The 14,537-nt window shown below is 45.4% G+C and overlaps 1 protein-coding gene across 1 annotated transcript in view; it reads left to right on the top strand.

Annotated features, from left to right (window-relative positions):
- COLGALT2 (collagen beta(1-O)galactosyltransferase 2) overlaps positions 1 to 14,537 on the top strand; it is a 53,101-nt gene that overhangs the window by 17,423 nt on the left and 21,141 nt on the right. The window lies entirely within an intron of this gene.

Below are 14,537 nucleotides of genomic sequence, written 5' to 3' on the forward strand. Positions count from 1 at the left end.
GCCTGGATCCTTTGTGACGTACAAGACAAAAAAACATGTTAACTCTCCTCCTTGTGAGGAATTTGTTACAGGTCTCTGGTTGATTTTTAGTTGCTATATGTCCTGGCCTTATTTTAAAAGCAAATTCTCTGTTAACACTTTCCATCCGAAAGGATGCTGACTTGCCAGTACGGGGACTGTAGAAGCAGCAGCCAAACAATTTATTTCTGTTCCTACTCCTCTGTCTGTACTAAATATTATAAGCAGCTGGGGTTTTATCATCTTTATACTTGCCCAGTTTGCCTTTAGGCACCCAGTAATTCAGAGCCCTCTCAGGAAAGCAGGAATGTTTATTTTGCACCCATGCCAGCCTTCATCTTATCTTGCACTGTAAGAGTACTCGAGTTATTGTCAGTGTCACAAGTTACACAGGTTGCTAGGTGCACGGACTGCCTGTTGTGCTGCCTGCTCAGATTGTGCTGAGGGTCACACAGTTAAGTTTTAGATGGGGACGTGGATTCTGATCAGCCCATTGGTACCAATGCTTCTAGCACAAGTGAAAGGGGAGTGGTATTCAGTTGGCTGAGTGTAAACCCAACACGTTTTTCCTGTGGGAATGCAGATGCTTGCATAGCAAACTTTGTCTTATACATGCCTTTTTTAAGTTACCTTGCACAAACACACTAGGAATAATCCACAGATGTCTGCAGATCAGAATTTGAAAACTGCTGTTCTTGAGGCATCCTGAAGTTGAATTCCTTTGAAAAAGGTCTTGGTAACTTTAACTGCTTCTGTTTCTTTAAGTCTGATACCTGGTATGACTCACCTACGTACCTGAGATTGATCTGCTTTAGTAATTGGGAAGTGACTCAGTTTAGATTTATTTTTGTATTCCACATCATCCATTCCTGGTGGTAGCATTGCAGATCACTAGAGTGGAAAGAGATTCACATGCATAAGCAGTGAGGAAAAATTTAAATTGTTGAAACTGCTTTTGCCTGTGCATGCAAGCCTGGCTATCTGTATCAGGGTCTAAACCTTTAAACTTGGCCAAACGCTGTGTGAGAGCATGGCAGAGAGCAAGCTTTGTGTCCGACAACAATACTCTCTGCACTTTGACAGCAGTGCTGGGATTTCTCCGTGTGCCTCTAATGATCTATTCATCTGGTACATGCTCGTACCACAGCCCTCTCCATGCCCAGACAGTGAGTCCTTTCATGAAGGAGAAGTGCAGAGTCATATTTCTGAGTGCAAATTGGCCAGGGAATTTATTTGTAGCGTAGGCTCGGCCAAGCTAATTTCTCTCAACAGCTACGCTGCGAGGGAGCCACACAGAGCTGGAACAGGGAAGGTGTAAGCGAATACCAGCATGTACATTGCCAGCAGACAGAGAAGCTGAGGGCTGGCCCTTGTCTGTTGGAGGGCAGGTTATGCAGAGGGCCAGGAGTTCTTCAGCCAAATGCTGAGCATCCTCCACTTCGTCTTGGTGTCTTTCATGAGTAGACATTTCCATAGAAAGATGCAGCAGAAATACAACACTTTGTACCAGGCTCATCAGCCAGCATGCTCCAGGAGTGCTAAAAAGAATTCCAGCCTGCTGGAAGTTGATGGGATGCCTTGCACGGTTGCTGATATTGCTGCTGGGAGACTTGGGTCAGGCTACTGCACTTGAGCAGTCCTGAATTGGGGTGGTGGCTGAGTCCCGATTTTCTTCCTGCCTGTAATTCCTGTTTTTCAAGCCTTTGTGGGCAAAGCCACATTTTTGCTTCTTGTGGAATGGATGTGTACCCATAGGGCATATATATATCTCAGTTTTTTCCAACTCTGTGCAGGTGTTGATCGAGGGAGCCTTCTTAAGAGGTAGGCACAGAGTGCTGTAATACAGCTGCTGCCCAAAAGCCTACAGAGATGGGAATTAGCAAACTGTTGCTCAGTGAGTGTGCACCTGAATCCTCAAAATCTTCCTGACCTGCTGAACTGGAAGATAACTCCTAGTATTTGTACTGTGGTTTTTCAGAAATCGACGTGTGCACAGGAAATGTTTCACTGTTGAGGTTTTCTTTGTGATATCTCTGTGCACCTGAGTACGCAGGCAAGTAGCAACTTGTTGGAGACTGGGTCTGGAGGGCTTGGTGCTGCTCTCCTGTTGACAGTCCTGTTCAGCGACAGCAAAGGAATTCCTGGTCTGCTGGGGAGGCGTGGAGTCTGGATGGGAATCTGCTGTAGATGCAGAGCTGATTTCAAATAGAAAAAAAAAAAAAATCAGCTGCCACCACTGTTGAGGTGGCAGTCCTGTTGCTTGGTTGCACAGGGGTTTTGTTGAAAGATGACTAACACAAAGTAGGGACTTTGCTGTAGAGCAGCCCTGATTTGTTTAAACCAGGCTAGAGGCTGACCAGGTGGTAGGGGAGGTGTGTCCTTGCTGTTCAGAGGCACTGGGGGCACTCATCATCGTGTTTGCCTGATGGCTCTTTCATTTGTTCTTGCTGGGGCCTGTTCCTTGCCCTCTGACTGACTGTTGGTTTGGAAGCTTGCATGTTGCTTGCAGAAAGTCGGTGGAATGCTGAGCACACTTGGTGCAGAACAGCTCGTTCATCCAGCCTGCCAGTCCTGCTTCATGGGCTAGTGGGAGTCCCAGCAATTTGATTACTTTGAGTATATGCTTGTGCTTTCAATAGGAGAAAGTCTGATTTGAAAATGAATGCAGCCCATGGACCTACTGGTGTGTGACAGTGATGTGTCTTCACTACTTATCCTCTGCCTGCATAGCTGCTTGAAGGGAAAGCTGACGCTTTTGGAAAGATAAATGAAAATTGTAAACTACTGAATAGAGTAAATGGCCTTCCTCAAACATGAGAAGGCTGGTGAGCTGGAAGTTGAAGGTCACTGCAGGTGAGAGGAATCCTCTGTGTATTTCAGTGACGTTTGCATCAGGCCATGTATAGAGACTGGAAGTTCCAGGGAGACTCCTACTGATGTGAAAATATGAAATGCCATTGATTTTCAGTGACTACTTAACTTCCAGCACCTCCTACCCTTCTAAACAAGTCTGTTTGTCTCTTTCCAGAGGCTAAATCTTTCTGGATAGCCAAGTGTCCTTTGCCCCTTTGATTGTATGGAGGACAGTTTGTGGCCTCTACTTACATTTGTCTTGCTGTTCTTCCCTACTTTGAAGCAAACCTCTTTTCCAAATGCTAGATTTGGGTTTCATCTCTAAGAACATTGTTAGTAGCGCTCATGGAATTCTTCCTCTGCCTTGTTCTTGTTTGAGATGCAAATAACTGTGTTCCTATTTTGTATTTCCTGTGGCCTCAAAGAGAAGCTGTCTGAAAACCTTTGGGAAGAATGTCTTTATTGCTGCATATCAGCAAAGTTTTCACATGAAAGGGTCCATTATTGTGTAAAACTCACTCTAGCGTCACACGAAACATCCTGCCATTTTCCAGATCACAGAGCAGATTCTCAACTGGTAAAAAAACCCTGAATTTTATATTGCTCCAAAATTAGTTTATTGCTGCTTGAACTCTTCCTAATTAGTAACGTGATCTGAAATACTCTTTCCATTTCCTATTTTCTTACGTTGTTTCTGTCAGCTTACACTGGACAAGTGACAAAAAAAATCACTTTTATTTGTAGCCATTTAATTGTACAGTATTTGGATTACGCACAAAAAAAACCCCTTTTTACTGTGTGTTAAAGTGGCTTTGAAGTCTTGTGGAATACAATAACAATGAAAATCCATTCAAAATTGAAAAGTCATATTTCATATTTTAAGGCAAGAGTTTCTAAAAATATCTTGTCTGGGAAGGTACGTTCTTAAACACTTTGGAAGAATGGGGCATACCTGTCTCTACCACGTATCTTGGTTATATTCAGCTAATCCTGTTCTCTTCAGATTGGCATAATTCTGAGAGAAGTATTCCATTATTTTTTGGCTGCTTCAAAGGAAAAGTCTGCCGATCCATACCAGTACTACAGTATGGACAATGGATTTATCCTTGTGTCAACAGAAGAGATATCTTGATTTGCAGTGATAATAGCAAGCTTTTGGCCTTTAATGTACTCGGAAAGGAAGTGAAGTTCAGGGAAAGGCAGGGAAGGTGAAGGAAAGTGTAGAGGGGTTTTCTTTCCTGGCATGCTGTAAAACCTACTTTTACATTCTGAAAAATCTTAGTATTGTGTAAGTGTAAAGAGTGTAAGATATACCTTTGGATGAAAGCTCTCACTGGGTGGTGTGGGGGCTGGGAGGCAAGCACTGTGTGCTTACTGATCCTTTTGGGACATGGCTGTAACTTGGGGGAAAAAGGAAAAAAAAAAATAGAGATACCACAAAAAACCCCCCCAAAGCTCCGCCTGCAAAAACCCCCAAGCCGTGCTAAATTTAAAAAGTAAGTTACTGAGTGGAATGACTTGGGTCTGCCTTTCCCTCCAGTACAGGACGTCTAGTGGTCTGTGATCTGAGTCTTCTTACTGGAGGCAAGGCAGTCTGTGGGAGCCTTCCACTCGTTCTTCTGCAAGCTTGGTACAGAGACTGAGAGCTTTTGAGGTGTTTCTATTTTGAGGGACCCTTGGTAATGTGGTATGGACCTATATTCAATGTGCCCATTGAAAAATCAGTGGTACAGAGCACCTAAATTTGAGCAGATTCTACCATTTAAAACTTATCCTTTTTAAATTTTTTTTGTTCTCAGAGCCAAAAATATTTCTAAATACCAGTGTTCCTTCCCAGTGGCTTACACAGTTTCATTAATCTTGAACAGCTGCATTAGCTGGTGTCTCAGTTAGCATTGGTGGGAACAAGCTATCCCTCCAGAAATTACAGAACTGTTGCAATTAATTCCTTGTTTGAGCAAATTGATTTCAGAGGCTAGTCACAGCCCTGATTGTGTGCATATGAGATTTCCTGGGCTTCCCTTGCTGGAGTTGTTCCCTTGAAGCCAAGTCTGCGTGGAGGTATTTGCAAGGCCAGATGCAGATATTTTTGTTTCTTTTAAAACTTCGTCTGCAGTGAGGTGACCATGGGGAGAACTAAAGCAAGATGAAGAGAGGACTTGGGATTGAAACAGCAGGACCCTCCCTTACGTGGCAAGAGAATTCTTCTTGCACAAATGCCATAGAAGCTCTTGAATATGGAATTTTTTTTTTTTTACTATTGGCATGAGGCAGCCATAAGCAGCCCTAGCTCTTCTGGGGGGATGCCGATTCCCCCATTGTGTCTGTGCCCACTGGGCTTAAGCACGTACCTGTCATGGCACTGTACTGTCAGAGACAACCTGAGGATCTTGGAGTGAGAGACAAGAAAGTGAGAGATTTCTTGAGGCAGTGTGGAAAAAGCAAAGATCCTGGTGTGAACAAAAGTATGTACACACTTCCATACATCTGTGAATCATTCTTTCACTTGGGCTTGGAAGATCACTGAAGGTTTTAAAATCAGTGCTGCTGCCAGCAAAATCCATTATCCACAAGCTGCTGAAGGGCACGGGGAAAGAGTTAGAGAAGAGATGTATTTGTTGCATTCCTGTAGTATGAGGTCCTTTTCTTGTACAGCTGCCCAGCCTGGAGAGCGTTGCTGCTCTTATTACGGGCTCCACGCTCCCACATGACTCCCTGCCACTGATCCAGGCTCAGACTGCCTCTCCGCTGGGACCTGACATCTTGGGGACCAAGCTGAAATAATTAAAAACCAAGAGAAGGTACTTCCAAAAGTCTGTCCTTAATTAAGGAAAACCCTAGAAAAAATGCCAAGTCTCTATGAAGCTAAGAAGTCTTACGCATACATTAAGATTTTAGCAACTTGTTTAAATGCTTAAACAGGTCTTTGAACTTGGGCCTGAATGTTCAGGCCTTATTAATGAAGTGTGTGAGCATAATTGTGCTAAAATAGGTGATGGCAAGGATGGTTTGAATCTCTTCACAGCCTCTGAACTGCATTGTTGTGAGCTAGTTCGGTGGCATCTCGTAATGTGTTATCCTCTGATCCCGTGGATATCTGAGTTTTGAGCTCTCAAATCTTGGATTAATAGATGCATGGTAGGGCTGGCAGTCCAGGGAGCAGCAGAAAGATCTACAGAGCAACAGAGTGTTTCTAATCAAAAGAAAATTGTTTGTTAACTGAGTCTCCTCAGTGCTGAGTGACCAAGAGCCCTACCTGCCTGTTGGTGGGGGAGTGCTTGAGAAGATCTAGTGAGCCCTGCTTGGTCTGCTGCATTTGGGGAGGATCCTGAGCAGGAGAACATCGGTCATCAATGGTAGCAACTCCACTTGCTCCTCTGTGGTAAAGAAGGATGTTTTCACAGCTGAAATGAAACACTGGAGTTTGGGAAGTAGGGGTATACTGCCCAACTGGGTACTGGACAGCTCTTGTGCATCAAGCCATGGTAGAGGCAGTAAAAGCCAGCTGCTTTGGGGTGGGTAGTGTGCTGTGGTCCTCGAGCTGTAGCTATGAAAGCTTTGTCTCAGGCTGTTGTAATGGTGCAGCTGCTTTCTGGTAGTTCTCCACTGCCTTGGCAGACTCACTGGGTTTCAGAAGTGTTTTGCTTCTCTCTTGTTTTGATTTTTTTTTTTTTTTTTTTTTTTTTTTTTTTCCCCCTCCCCTTTAGGATCCATACCTTCTCTTCCAGTCTGTCCCAGCTGCACTCTTTCCTAGTCAAGGTAATTCATCACAGGTTCACAATTGAAACTGCCAGTTTGGTGGTTTTTATATTTTGAATTGGTTTTCCAAGTCTGGCAGCATTCAAACAAAAAGACAGGGAGAAGTGACTTGTCTGTTTCTTTATTTACCACTTGTTTTGGGAAATCTAAATCCAAATTTGTATTTGACTCATATTCGGACTCCATTGCTGGATTTTATTTTCTCAGTTATTTTTGGCAGGGCTGAATTCACACCCAGAATAAGCACAGTCATCAGTCAAGGTAGCCTGTGTGACACTGAACTCAGTTCTCCGCTCGGGCCAGGGAAGCTCTTTGAGCTGCCCAAAGTGACTGAAAGCTGAAGTGGGCCTCTGCCGCAGGATCTGAACAATTTGGAGGCCAAGGAGCACTGGGGGAACTCCCTGTGCGGTGTACTGCTGCTGCTAGCTCGGGGCGGAAGGTTGCCATGAATGTTGTCGAGTCCCAACTCTGAGGGCTGAGTAACCCTCTCACAGTGTCTGGTGGGGCCAGCTTTGGCTGTAGGCCCTTTAGCAAGAGTAGGGGACACAGCTCCGTTGGCTCAAAAGACCGAGCCATTTGGTGACAGCACATTCTGTCTCCAAGATTTCTCCGGAGAGCCCAGACTAGCCAGATTCCTGATGAGGTTTGTGCTTGGGAGGTAACTTCCTTAGAAATAACTGTTGAATTCAGCATTTCTTAATAAGCTGGAAGGGTGCAGGTTGGGAGACCTTGCCAAACTTTAACAAACAGTAAGAGATGGGCCTGAGCTGCTGTATTCCCAGTGAGTCTGTGTTATGTCTAATAAAACAGGAAAGATAGGGCTCTGCAGGTGAACTCCTTCCCATTCTGTCTCGGTACCTCAAATGTGTGAGAGCATGGAGGGGTTCAAGATCCAGCCTGAGTATATGGGCGCCTCTGTTAGCGTAAGTTGTAGAACACAGCATACAGAAATATGCTTCCTCCATCACTATTTTGTGATGTAACCTCTCTCTGAATGCGTTATTGTTGCTCTGCTTTGTGGAAGATGGCCAAGGTGAGCTACTGGTGCTTTTGTCATCAGTTTCTGCGCTGCAGTTGTTAGGAGTGATCTGCTAAGAGGCTTTCAGTTGACTTTGGGCTTTGCTTTGGATGAGACCCTGTGGGTTTAGGGCATGTGGCCAACTTATGGCTCTTGTTTCGGTGGAACTTAGTATTGGACTACATTCCATAGTAAGCCTTGTGGGTAAACTGAATCCATGGCTGCAAGTGGAGAAGCAAGAGAGACAGCTAAAATAGATATCTCTGGGTTTTCCTGGGACTTGGTTACATGCCCAACTCAATCCTGCAGCGTGCAGAAGCAGCAGGAGCCCTGGAAAGCTGGGTGTGCTTTCCCAGGGCCTGTCCCAGAGGACATCCCAGGAAGTGGATGTCCTCTTCCTGTGAGCCATTCTCAATGCAACCCCAACTGTCAGCAGCATCCTGACCATTGGCGTCAATGGTGTGTGCTTGGCTGGGTGGTTGGAAGGGCCCACTTGAACCTGGCTGGCTGAGTTTGGCTCTCGTAGCAGTAAAGAGTTCAGGAGCAGTTGACTTAAACAGTGCAGATCCATTCTCTATGTACAATTTTTTTTACTGCGTTACCTTCTGCTGGGATGGAGGCAGAACCCAACACCCTCTCAAGCCTCACAGTCTTTGAAACACTGTCAGGAAGGGAAAGGATCCTCCTTATAGCTTTAGTTTTTGAAAACTAGCTGCCTCCAGTTCTGATTCTGCTTTACGGTATACACTTCTTGAACACGAAGTACTTGCCCCTGTTTGAAGCCCTTCCTCCCTCCCTGCTCGCTAAAGGGAAGAGTTGGTAAATGTCGAATTCAGTAGGAAAATCACTGCAGGCCCCTGGCCGGAGAATTTCCCACAACTTGTGTTACGATGTGGCCTGGACTCTGGCAAGCCAGAGGCACACAGTCTTGGTTTTGTCCTGTAGTACTTTTCCTATACAGGTAGCAAAGGTGAAAATTTTCTCCTCTGACCTAGTGCTTGAGGTAAATAAACTGTCAATAGCTTGGGAGAGCAGGCTGGGATGTGAAGAAGTGAAAAAAGGGTGATTTTTTTTTTTTTTTTTTTTTTTTTGAGGGTAACCATAAAAGCCTAAATTAACTCCCTCTTGCAAACATAGTTTGAGCAGACATTATCAGGCTAAAAATATGGGCAGTCAGTAAAAGGAGCAGTTTTCCTCATATACTGCTGCTCACATGTTACTTAATTAAAACAGTGGGCGCTTAATGTTGTGCTTATTTTTCCGCTATTGATGGTACTTGAGTTTTTTTGGGAGGGGGTGCTTTGCTGAGCACGTACAGTAAGGGCTTGTGTCCATGGTAAGGCTACTGGTTAAAGCCAAAGTAAATACTGAAGTGGTTACAGTTCTGCCGACATAAGCCCCTATGTGAACATTCTTATTCAAACTTTTCTAAAATTTAACTTCTGTTTATTGGAAATTATTCTAAATCTGTGTGGGAAAAGCTGCCATGTAAGCAGATGGAATAAGAGTGTCCATCTGGAGGGCTCTTCCAGTTTAATTTATTAAACTTTGTTTTCAGAAAAGAGTGGCAGGAACTTCCCCCCCCGCCCCCCCCCCTTGTTGCTCCACCAGTCTTTCCTGGTTGTGTCACACAGGCTTTAGGTTGTAAATCTTGCAGGAGACCTTTTTTTGTTTAATTAAATTCCAGACTAACATTAAATTGTTAATCAGCTCTTGAACATGAAGTTGCCTCCCTTTCAGTGCTAAGGTCATTGGTGTAACCTGTCCCTTTTGAGAGAAACTTGCTGTTTGTCTTCTCCCCCAGTTACTAGTTGCAGGCAGAGTGTGTTGCCTTTGACTTGAGAGTTACCTGCAGGGAAGAGCCCTTTTAGAGCCCTTTTCAGTGATTTAGGCTGGTAAGCAGCTCTGCTGAAAAGGCCTCAGGAGTCCTGTGGACTTATGGTGGACAGCAACCTGAACACAAGCCAGCAGTGCGTCTTGGTAGCGAAGGTCAACTGTGTCCTGGGAAGCATGAACAGAACTGTAGCCAGGAGATCAAGGGGAGGGGTTATTCCTCTTTTGCTAGGCATTTGTTTGATCTCATCTGGAATACCGTGCCTGGTTTTGAGCCCTCTTGGTGGAGAAAGATGTTAACAAGCATGAGCAGGTCCAGCAGAGAGCCATGAAGATGATGTGATCTTGGAGAATGATGAGTAAGGATTGTGCTCCTTTCCAGCCAGCTCACCTCTCCTCTTCCTATGACCTTGCACTTAGCTTATAATCTTGTAGCTCCTGCTTGGTCTTGACTGCATGAGTGTTTCAGACTGATCCACTCAAGAAAACCGTGATTGGAACCTGATGCCAGGCCAAGAATAATGCTGATGGACTCAAACTCAAATAATAGTACTGTGCTTACGAGCCTACTTTCAAAAATATGCCAAGAAAAATCTAAGCACTGCCTGAGTCTTAAGGGCAATGTGTGCTGCTAAGCTGCGCTCTTGGTGAGTGAAGTGGAGCTGGGTTGAGGTGGCCCACTCTCCTCACCCTATCAAGTGCATTCCATGGACTAGTAAGGACTTGAGGATGTAGTAAAACACTTTTCCAGGAGAGGCAAGTGAGGAGAGATGATAACATCTCTGATATGGTGTGCTCTCACTGTTAAACTCACTTGCAGGATGTGCAGAGAAGACCTGTTGGTCTGTGCTGCCTGGGAGTGATGCTTTTTTACCCTCAGTTTATCACATGAACCGTGTCATCCCATGGCCTTGTCACACTGTACCAGACAGGGCACAAGTCTTGGCTGCTCTGTCAGTGTGTCTCGGCCTTTTCAGTCATCACCTAGGGAAAAGGCAGTTTTCCAGAACAGGGGAGGTGTGCACCATGGGCAACAGACTACCAGTGGTGGTGGCGAGATCTCCAGCAGAGATGGCCTTAGCATGTTGAAAATGGATTAAGAAGGAGCAGGGTCCAGCTGGTCCATCTGTCCGAGTTAGAGCACTGAAGTTTTCACTGCGTACTGGGCTTCTTGAAGTCCTGCAAGTGGTCAGTTACAGAAGTGCTTATAACTGAGAATATCCTGACATGCCTCTTGTGGCTTGAGGAGCTCTTGTTGACAGTGGGAAGTCCCGCTCATATTTTTATTTGCATGTTTTTCTTGTGCAGGGTTTGCTTTTAAAAAAAGAAAGAGAGAAGGAAAAAAGCGCCTGTTTTTCCATACGACTGTGATGCAAACGCTGTAGCTGCTGTTTTTTTCTGGTGGGATAGGTGGACTGGTTCAGACACTTCAATTGGAGTAGGTATGGATTTAGTTTGATCTTAAATGTGAATTGTTCTGAAACTAATAGTGATAATTCCTTTTGTGAATGGCTTGGGGGATTTGGATTTTATTTTTTGCTTGGGGTTTTTTTGAGGCTCAAAGCTGGAAAAACAAAGGTTTGCCAGATGGCTAGTCATAGGGCATGTTTCATCCAGGGTGTGACAAACTTTGTTGCCTTTGAGAACTTTTGGGCTTAGAAATGCTGCTGGGTGGATAGTCCTGGAGACTTCAGTCCTTTATTTGTGCCAGAGTGTTGTCTCATCAATGTCTTTGCAAAGGTCTACTGGGATGTGAATTTACCTTCTACATAACACTGTTACAGCCTCAGCAGGAAAATGCCATTTTTCTTCTAGTTTCCTTGTGCGTAGATCTCGAAATTCCTCCAGGCTCCCATTCATGTGTCTGACTTCTGTCTGGAGGTTGTTAGCTGTTGGGGTCTTCTGGGGTGAATTTTGTAAAGGGCCTGCTGCTCTGCCAGGAACAGGATGGAGAAGGTATGGGGGGTCTGACTGTTGGGGTGCTCTTTCCCTGGGCAGCCCTTAGCACAGGGCAAGATCAGGTAGTAGCGGTCTCTGGTGGGGTGTGCCCTGCTCTCAGGATGGTGGTATGTCCACGCAGTAAAACTTGTGCTGTCTGATTACAGGAACTGGAGACAAAGTCATGATAGGAAGAGCATCCTTCAGCCCTGTTGTCTTGCCTGGGGAAGCAAAGAAGGGCTAGCTATTAAGGGCAGCTAGCTTTTGAGGGCAGAGCTGCAACCACTGTCTTTCAACTTTAAGGTTGCTTCTACTAGTTAGAGTTCTGGGCTTCATGAAGCAACTCTGAGTAATTCAGGAAACAGCCTTCTATCGTGTTAATAATTTTCTCTGATGTTGAATGACTCTGTTTTTACTTTTTTGTTTGGTTTTTTTTTTTGGTCAAGGAAATTGTGTTTTGTTTATGAACTTTGGGTTTCCATTGCACATCCCTGCAAATGGCTTTCCAACTGGTACATTTTGGGCTTGTGTGTGAAGTTGAATAGAGAAAAATTCCTGGCTGAGACAAAGGAGGAGCCAGCATAACACCAAGACTAACTTGACGTGCACACAGCTGAAGTTTCCACTTTCCCTCCCCAAACTGTAGCAAACCCCTCCACATCTCCCAGCTGATCGTATGCACGGTTAGAATAATTGGGATGAGGCTTGCTGAGGGAAGCAGACACATGGAGCTCACTCCATGGGATTTGTGTGCTTACTTTAAGGATTTGCAGGACCCGTAAGACTAGTCTGGACCTAATAGAGAGTATGCTGTAAGATGGACTCCAGCTTTCTTCAGGATGACCAGCACCACCATCTTCGCTTGGTTTGCACGATGCCTAATCGCATTGTGATCCCACTATATGACAGAAGGTTCTTGGTGCCACTGCAACTCCAGTGATGACTGTGAACAAAAAAAAAAAATTCAGTTCTCTGGTATTTTAGGAATTTTGGAGCTGTTGTTTGCCGACTGTGCAGCTGGAGTGTGGGAGGAAAGCAGAACAAGATGAGTGAAATGTGCAGTGGCTGTGGGAGGCCATGCAAGTGTGCTAAAACGGGGACTTGAGTGGATGAGCTGACGTCCATAAAATACATAGAACAGATGTGACTTAGTCCGTTCTACCAAGTGAGCACTAGGCCTGTGTTAGTCCAGTTAAACATCCTTGCACACTAGATTTACAGTGCAGTCTGACCTAGGGTCTTGGCCAAAAGCAAACCCTGAAGTTATGACTAAACCCAGCCTTGCTCTGTCACAGGAAAGCAGTTAACAGCAGCAAGAAACTCACTTCCATTCACTTGCTGAACTTTCGTTATTTATTGTTTTAATAAACAGGAATAAATATTCAATAAATAAGCTTCCTGTCCTTAAGCGATTGTGTTCTGTTTATTTATACACTTAAAATCTTATTTCTTGGTTCTTTTTAAATTTAAACCAGGCTAAACCCCATGCTATTGGTATCTTCTACTTGGGTGAATTGAAAAGGGTTCATGCCCTGATTCTCATCTGGAGGATCATATGATGAGTTGGGGTGAAGGTATTTTCCTGAAATAGCTTGGTGTAGCTCTGGGGTTTGGGATGTGCCTCCTTTGTCCCTTCTATGTGCCCTCTCCAAACTGCAGGTATCTCTGGCATCAACTAGGGTGAGGATGCTCTGGGAAGTGGCTTTGGGTCTGTGAAGCTGGAGGACAAAATAGGCAATTTTTAGCAGTTGATGGGGGCTTAGCACAGCCTTCCAGCACCCTCCCCTTAGGGATGTAACCCTAACCTTACCTTAGGGATGTAACCTCACCTTAGGAGTAGCACCACCTTTGCTATCTCTCCATGGGACCTTTGGGAGTATTTATACTGGGAAGAATATAAAGGGATTGTAAATTCTCAGTGGAGGTTGCGGAGCTGTGACTGCACAGACAGTGGGACTGCTTTTCTGCCTTCTAGCTAGGAAAAACGAGCAACCCTTTGGCTTAAAAAAAGTTCCTGTGGGATCTGCCATGACCATGTGAGTGGCCAGGTGTTGGATGTACAAAGTCCTGGTCCCAGGGGAAGGCATGCTGGAAAGGAGCAGCTGGAATGTGACTTGGCTTGCCTGCCCTGTAACCCGAAGGCTCGAAGATTCCAGGCGGAGATGAGCTTGTGGCTCCTTGGGGAGCATTTCCATGTGATTTCTGTCAGAGACATGGATCTGTGCATCCTGTTCCAGTTTGTCCAGCTATGCTACTCAACCCTGAGGAAAAAAACATTCTTCAGATGCTGTTTCCAGGGAGGATGGCAGAGGCCATAGAGGAAGCAGACAGGTTTCTCCCACCCTATTGTTTGAAACTGAGTGCTGTCACAGTGCTTTAACAGAACACAGCATCTACACAAAGGTCCTCCGTATGTTTGCACTAACTTACAACCTCTGGGTTAGGGAACAGCAGGAAAGCAAGCTGCTTCTCCCTGAGCCGTGTCCTCACTGCTTGCTGGCTGTAGCAGGGTGGTGGGAAGGAGAGCTGATGCTGATCTTGGTGTATGTCTCGCATCCTTGCCTTCCCCTGCCACTTCTGTGCTCAGCTTGGTCACACACAGGGCAGTTGTGAGGGGCTGTGCTAGTGGCAGGTTGCACATTGGAAGCATGTGGCCTTCCAGGCCATGGCTATAAGTGTCCGTGCTGTGGAGCAGCCAGTGAGGTGTTCTTTCCCTTTGCTACCAGCGTGTTAGTGGGGGCTCCTTTTAATGTCGTGGCAGAGCCCCCAGTTCTGGCACCAGTGGTTCCTGGGACGCAGAGTGAGGCAGCGGTGTACGTGTGCTTGCAGCTGGGCTGTGCAGCTTAAACAGTGGGCATGTAGGACAATACAGTAAACAGAGCAAAATCCTGGTGTTTCTAGAGATGGCACCTTTGCAGTTAGCTTACCTTGGGCCATTCGTGTTGCGATGATCTACTGTGTCTTTTCTAGCGGATGATAAAGCTGCTGTGATTCTTGTGAGGCAGGAGGAGATCAGCAAGAGGGGAATGATGTGCAGGCTTGCCTGCGTTAAGGGGATACTCTGTCTTTGTGGGGAAGTGAGGCTCTGCTGTGTGCCTTAGCAAGGACTTGGACATCT

This window comes from Chlamydotis macqueenii, chromosome 8 (assembly GCF_036417535.1).
Source record: "Chlamydotis macqueenii isolate bChlMac1 chromosome 8, bChlMac1.mat, whole genome shotgun sequence".
Classification (NCBI taxonomy): domain Eukaryota; kingdom Metazoa; phylum Chordata; class Aves; order Otidiformes; family Otididae; genus Chlamydotis; species Chlamydotis macqueenii.